This window comes from Miscanthus floridulus, chromosome 1 (assembly GCF_019320115.1).
Source record: "Miscanthus floridulus cultivar M001 chromosome 1, ASM1932011v1, whole genome shotgun sequence".
In the NCBI taxonomy this organism is placed as follows: domain Eukaryota; kingdom Viridiplantae; phylum Streptophyta; class Magnoliopsida; order Poales; family Poaceae; genus Miscanthus; species Miscanthus floridulus.
Window position 1 is genome coordinate 174,967,037 of NC_089580.1, and position 7,256 is coordinate 174,974,292.

A 7,256-nucleotide genomic window follows, 5' to 3' on the forward strand; every position below is an offset into this window, starting at 1 on the left:
AGATGGAATGGAATGCGCAAGGCAAAGGTATAACCTAGGGCATTTCATTTCACCGGTCATAGGTGTGTAGAGAAGTTTATGACCGGGTTTAGGATAGATGGCCGTACTATCAAGAGGGGCAAACTTGTTTGCATATCGGTCATCTAGTGCCACTCGAGTGATCTAACTTTGCATTGTCGCTAGGATCGAGTGGCGTGGCAAGTTGAGTGGCTAACATCCTTTGGGAAATGATTGTGAAAATGCTAACACACATACACATGATGGTGTACACTTGGTGGTGTTGGCACATTTACAAAGGAGGTGGTGTTTGCAGGGGTGAGATGGGTTTGGGTCCCTCTCTATTGCGCCGGATGCAAATTCTTGTGGTTAGCACACTTGAGCAAGGGTGAAGAAAATGGAGGAGATGCCAGCGTTGGTCAAGTGACCGGACGCTGGATCCAAATGCACTGGACGCTGACTGTCTGCGTCCGGTCGCGCTGACGTGGAGTGTAGCAGTAGCTGGAGAGTGACCGGACGCTGGTGCTGCGTCCGATCGCGTTTGACCGGACGCGTCCGGTCATGCTCGGGAGCTTACTGGAAACGACCGGACGCTGAGGGTCCAGCGTCCGGTCAGTTGAAGCTGCTGCGTCCGGTCAGGTCAAGTGACCGTTGGAATCGGGACACGTGGTCGTCTGCGAGCGACAGGACGCTGAGGTCCAGCGTCCGGTCAACACGACCGGAGCGTCCGGTCGGCCCGACCGTTGCCCAGTGAAGGGGTAACGGCTAGTTTAGCCCTTGGGGCTATAAATAGAAGTGGCCCTCGGCCATGGCTGGTGTGGAGCACCTCAAGGGACTTAGTGTCCATGCTTGTGAGTGCTTGGGAGCCCTCCATCACACATATACTTGATAGTGATCATTCGATTGTGTGAGTGAGCGATTCTAGTGCGATTGCATCGTGAGGTTGCATCGAGTGGCACTAGGTGGTCGTGTTGCAAGCCGGTGGTGCTTGTTACTCTTGGAGGTTGCCACCTCCTAGATGGCTTGGTGGTGGTCTCCGTCGAAGCGCACAAGAAGCTTGTGCGGCGCTCCGGAGAAGTGCTTGTGAGGGGCATTGTGCTCGCCCCGCGGGAGTCGCGAAGAGCAACTTTAGTAAAGCATGTCATTGAGCTACCCTCACTCAAGGGGTAGGTTCTTGCGGTGCCCGACGTGCGGGCTTAGCGGGTGATGCTAATTAGCCGCCGAACCACCAAGTGAGCGGTCGACACAACGGGGACTAGCGTGTTGGCAAACACATGAACCTCGGGAGAAAAATTATCGTGTCAACCTTGTTCTTTCCGTTGGTTTGCATCTCCATTACACAAGCTTGCAATTACTTATATATATATCTTAAGCTTGTGTAGTTGCTCTTGTAATTAGATAGCTTGTGTAGCTTGCTAATTATCTTCTTGCTTGTGTAGCATAGAAGTAGCTCCCTTGCGTGGCTAATTTGATTTTAGTAACCTTGTTAGTCACATTGCTTAGTTTGTGTAGCTAAGTATTTGCGCTCTCAAATTAGGCATTGGTTGCCTTGTTATTGAGCTTTGCTAGTGAGCTTAGTTGGCTTTGTGCTTTAGCTTACTAGCATGTGTAGGAGCTCCCTTGTTGCTTAAAGTACTAGTGGCATAGGTTTGTGTGACCTTGCTTCTAGAATTGGTTAGGAGAGCTCTAACTAGCCCGACACCTTTGTTGCATAATTGTTATCTTTGCAAGGTGCTAGTGAACTTATATAGTGGGGTATAGTCTTGGCTAGACCGATAGTTTTAATTCCGCATTTGTATCGGTTAGCCGACATAATTAATTTTAGAAAAGACTATTCACCCCCCCTCTAGTCCGCCATCTCGACCCTTCAGGCGCCCTCGCCCTGACCTGGCCCGACCGCCCCTACCACCGCCAGCTCCCCAAAACACCTGTCGACCTTCCCCACCACTTGGCCTACCTGTCTCCGCCCGATCGGTCATTCTATATCCGCCAGAGTTGTTTCTTCTCCATCTCTGGCGACCTCCTCCTCGCCGAAACCCTAGCCGCCACTGGAGTTGGGGAAGAGAGAGGCGTGGCAACACGGGCATGGCCTCTAGCGTGGCGCGGTAGTACGGGCGCGTTGAGGAAGAAGGCCCATCGGATGGCTCGGGCGCGGCATCCGACGGTGGAGAAGGTGCGCACGCTGAGACTTCCTAGTGTGCGTGCTCGGAAGTTAGCATTTGAGAATAAAAAACATAACAATGCGAAACAAGTTTCTTCTACCATACGAGTTTCTTCCACCTCCGATCGATTTGAAGCCTTGCATGGAGCCCAGTTGAGGCGAAGGTCCGTTCAACGCCCCCACAGTCACATCTCACCCACTCTTGGAGTTCGTGCACGGGGAGGCATGGGCATGCCCCGCAGCTAGGGATGGTGTCCAAGACAACGTCGATATTGCCGCGTAGGACAGGCTCCCTTGATGTCGAGACTGATGCAAACTGCCGCCACCGTTGTTCGACACATTGCACCGCTATTCTCTCTCCTTTAGCAAAAAATTAATATTTTATTGACCACGATGTCTAAGACCAAATTTAACAACAACGAGAGTGTCCACCAGCAAACTGCTATACTTTAAGTGTCCTATAGCAAATTTTACCTTAGATTAATCATATCATATATTTTAATATTAATCAACTTTAGAGATATAAATATTTTTTTACAAATTTAGTCAAACTTGAGTTTGTTTGACTCCTCGAAATACGTGATGTGCACTTATTTGGGGGCAGAGAGAGAGCAAGTGTTATCGCGGATTATATAATAGATTTTCTTGGACTTTGTTGACGCATGGTGGAGTCCTTTATATACGCTTTGGCACATTTTCTGTTGTCAACAGATCCTAAGAGAGTACATAACAGCGATAGTGAAGAAATGGGTGCTGACAAGTGTTTCCCCTTCATACCCGGGTCAGATGACCCCGATGACTTCCAAGAAATTACACTATCACACCGCTATTTCATAAGGTGACCCCGATGATGTAACACCTCGGGTGTTAGCCTTGCATAACTTGACTTGCATAACATGAGCATGAGCATCAAGCATTCATAAATCATCATTTACAATTGAAATATCTGATCGAAACATATGAAACATTGTTTGTTATTTCGTGTTTTTTGTAGCATATGCATATGATCATGTGCAAATGAATGCAAGTGGGTAATGTTGGTCACTAACACACCTTAGCTATACTTAGGTTAACAAAAGGAACCTTGTTCATGAAGGCCACATTTCATGACCAAGCACTTAAGTGATATTTCATGTGTTGACCTAGATAGCTATATGAGTGACTACTACATGAAATGCTTAAATGACCTTGCAAATTGTTTTAACATGCTTAGAGTATCATCATGAACAACTTTGGTATTTAGGGCTAGGGCTAAATTGGTCATTTAGTCAGGGTTTGAGTATGTATCATGTTTTCAAAGTGACATGTTTGACTAAAGTTAAACTAGGTGTTAGAGACCTTGCATGGAGGAGTTCACTAAAGCAAAGTTGTAGTGTTTGACATAAGGAACAACTTTTATTTTTATGTCATGGACTGATTTAGCTTCTAACATGTTTGAATTGGACTCACAAAAATCAGCTTTTCACTGTTTTCAGCACTTCAAAAAATTTTCTAAGTGTTTGCTCACTAACAGCCTGACAGCCGGACTTTGGAATGAAATAACTCGAGTTTGGTCGAGTGTTGGAGCATGATCCTTTAATAACATTTGTAGCTGGTACTTAGGACTACGAAAGTCATTTAGATCATTTACGAGTTGGAGCCATGAATTAGCAGTTAAATCAACAAGAAAACTCGTCGTCAGGCTCGGCCCATCGCGTTTCTGACTAACTGAATCACGACGTCAATGGCCGACCGGCTTCAGACATCGTGCACCGCGTGTCCCCGGCGACGCCGCATGTCGCCAGCGCCCTGACCGCGCAGGCCACGCCGCGCCTGGGCGCGCCTTCATCACCGCCAGCACCCGCCCGAGTTGCCCCGCGCTCCCATTTCCCTTCTGGCGTCCCTTCTTCCCCGCTGCAGCAGCCGCCGAGCGCCCGTAGCTCCGCCATCGCCATAGCCGCGCGCAGCCCGTGCCTAGCCACTCCAGCACCACCACCATAGTTTCCCTGTCTTCTCAGCGACCCACTGCTCCCTTCCGTGCTCACTGACCAAGCTTGGTAAGCCATTGCCGCGCGTTTAAGCTCGCCGGAGCTCCGCCGCAAGCCCCGTCACCGTGGCCGGAGCGCCCCAGTCCACCTCTCCATGCGTTAACTAGTGCGTCGAGTGCGTCTTAGGTAGCTTATGCTCGTCCAAGCCTTAGATCGGGCCACCGAGGTCGTCACTGGCGTATTGCCGTGGTCCAGCTCCGCCGTTCCGCCATTGCCGCCGCCGTCGTCCTTACCGTCGACAATAGGGCCGGCCAAGTGGCTCAATAGATGCGCTAGGTCAAGTAGATCGCGTAGTGATGATGTCACCGCCGGCAACCTCGCCGTCGGCGAGCTCTGGCCGCGCCAGCACCGCGCAGCGCCGCTGCTCTGCTCCGTGTCACTGACGCGTGGGGTCCCCTAACCAGCGGGTCCCACCGGTCAGCGACAGCAGTGTTGTAGGCTAGTTCAAATATTCCAGTTTTGATTTGTTTGCGAATTTTGTATCTTTAGTTTGATAGCTCCAAAAATTGTGACATAAATTTGTGAGTGTTCCTTAGGAAATGTAGTATTTAGGAAAAATATTGTTCTTAGCTTCAACAGTAGAAATTTATGGAGATTTAAATCAGGATGTGAAATGTGCTTTTGAATGTATTTAATTTGTTTATTTTATATCTAGAGTTCCTGTGCTCCAAAAATTATGAAATTTTTGTGGTAGGCTATTCTTGTCATATGAGCTTGGATAAAAATTTGAGGACCAGTGCATGTGTAGATCTATAGTTATAGATTTTTCTTTTATAAATAGTTAATCCTTGCATGAATTTTTATAAATTAATTATGAGTCCAAAATTCATGAAATTTGTTGGAGGTGATACTAGTACCATATGGATGTTAGAAAAATAAGAAATCTGTTGCTTGACACTTTTCAATAGGATTTTCCATTTATGCTATTTCAAGCCTTGCTTCCTTATCATTTTTGTATAGATGTTCTACTTAGTAAAATGACATGAAATTTTTATAGTAGTCCTTTGATAGCATTAGTAAGGCTCTGTAAATTTTTGAGAATTTATTAAGCACATCTGATTATATTTATTATTTAACCTAGATATCTAAATAAAATAATAAAGGCAATTTAATAAATAGTTTGGGCTTCACCATTATATATCTTAACTGTATTTGGTATGCTTAAACTGTTGGTAGGTTCTAGGTTGTCAAATTTTGAATGATTACATGAAGTAGAAGTTTATTACTTTATATTGCATGTTAAATCATTTCCGGACTGATTCTAGAGAGTGATGAGTTACATGTTGAAACTGATGTAGACTGTAAAAATGGTTAATAACAAAGTTGTAGAGAATTTGATAAGCTTTCCAGAAAGTCCAGGATCACTGTTTTGGATTTGTAGAACTCCAGTTATGAGTGAAACAAGTAGCTACTGTTATGGCATAGTCGATGCATTGTAAAGTAGTTAAGTAGTAATCGAGAAGAGATATGCACCTACTCAAACAACGTGATGCACTTGTTAACATATATGCATTCGTAATACTCATACCATACTCATGCATCTAGGATCGGAGGAAGAGATCACGTTGCTGGAATTCGAAGAAGCAGAGGAAGGGAACCCGCAGGAGGATCCGCAAGCCGCAGCTCCCGAAGGCGTGGAGCAGAACCCTGAAGAGCTTCCGGAGTGCCCTGACCACCGTCCTACTTCCTTTCTGCGAGGCAAGCCCCGGAGCATTATAAGTCTCCCAGTAATTTACAAATGTTTACTTACGTATTTATGATTGATGCATTAGGTTATAAGAGTTGAATGAAACCACTTGATGCATGTACATTCCTTGTCCAGATAACCCTTTAACCGGTATAGGTCCAGGATCGAATATATGCTTAGCCATGCTTAGACCGGTAGAAGTCGGGTGATGTCCTGTCACCTGCGAGATATAGGTGGATACCGGAGCACGGTTGGCTATATCTGCTATCGTGGAACAGAACCATGGGTAAAAGTAAATTGAGACCGGACGGAGGCGATAGTCGATAGGAAGCAACAAGGCATGGAGGTCTGTTAATGATTTCAAACAGACCCTTAGAGAAGTTCCTAGCCGAGAGTGACTCGTTCACATAGTTTGTTGATTCTTCAAGTTTTGTATTGACCTTGTAGACCCGAAGCTCCAACCATATTCGTCCTGTTCGTTTGGGCTGATTTGGCTTATAAGTCATGGCTGAAAGTATCGTTGGCTGATTTTGTGTGAGAGAAAAATATTGTTCGTTGGCTAATAAGTCATGGCTTAAAAGACAAATACGACTAAGCGAACAAGTTGATTCTCCTTAACTGGTTTGTCCACCAAATCACAAATAGACTAATTTTACGAGTTCATGGGTAACCCAAATTTAGCCTATTTGCGGATTTTCAGGTAAACCGCCTTGCATCGTTAGCATCATTAGCTATTTGGTGAAATGTATAAGATATTTAAAATTGTTTAAGTCAAAATGTCCTAGGTTTGCTTAAATTTATAGGAAATAACAACATATTTATGAAATTAAATTAGCATCATTAGCTATTTGGTTAAATGTAATAACAGTTTTGCGATAAACTTTGATTCCTAAACAGCATGGAGGGATACGTTTTATTATTGTTATATGTTTACGCTTACGCTAGACAAAGATCGGTTATAATAGTGATGAGCAGAAAAACACAACAGCTGAAGAGCTCGAGTGCGGTGAAAACGTCCCGATGGACGAGGTGGCACGGCGGCAGCGGAAGGCCAAACTTTGACACGCAGGCGCCTGCGCCCCCCCCCCCCCCCCCCCCCCCCCCCCCCCCCCCCCCCCTGCGAACGAACAGAGTGGATGGCTAGTACTACTAGCTTTGCACGACGGTGGCGTCGGTTGCAGTGTTGTCAGGGTCAGATTATTGGCGAAACTGTTTGGCATCGAACACGCGATCGAGGAGGAAGCTCGCCGCTCGCCGGGGGCCCGGTACTCGTGTGCTTCGCTCGCCGGAGCGCGTGCGTGAACGCCAAGAAACTCATCCAAAAGGCAGCACAGAGATGAATTTCCCAGACGCGTGTTTGGCAACCTCCGACCTTCCTCTGCGG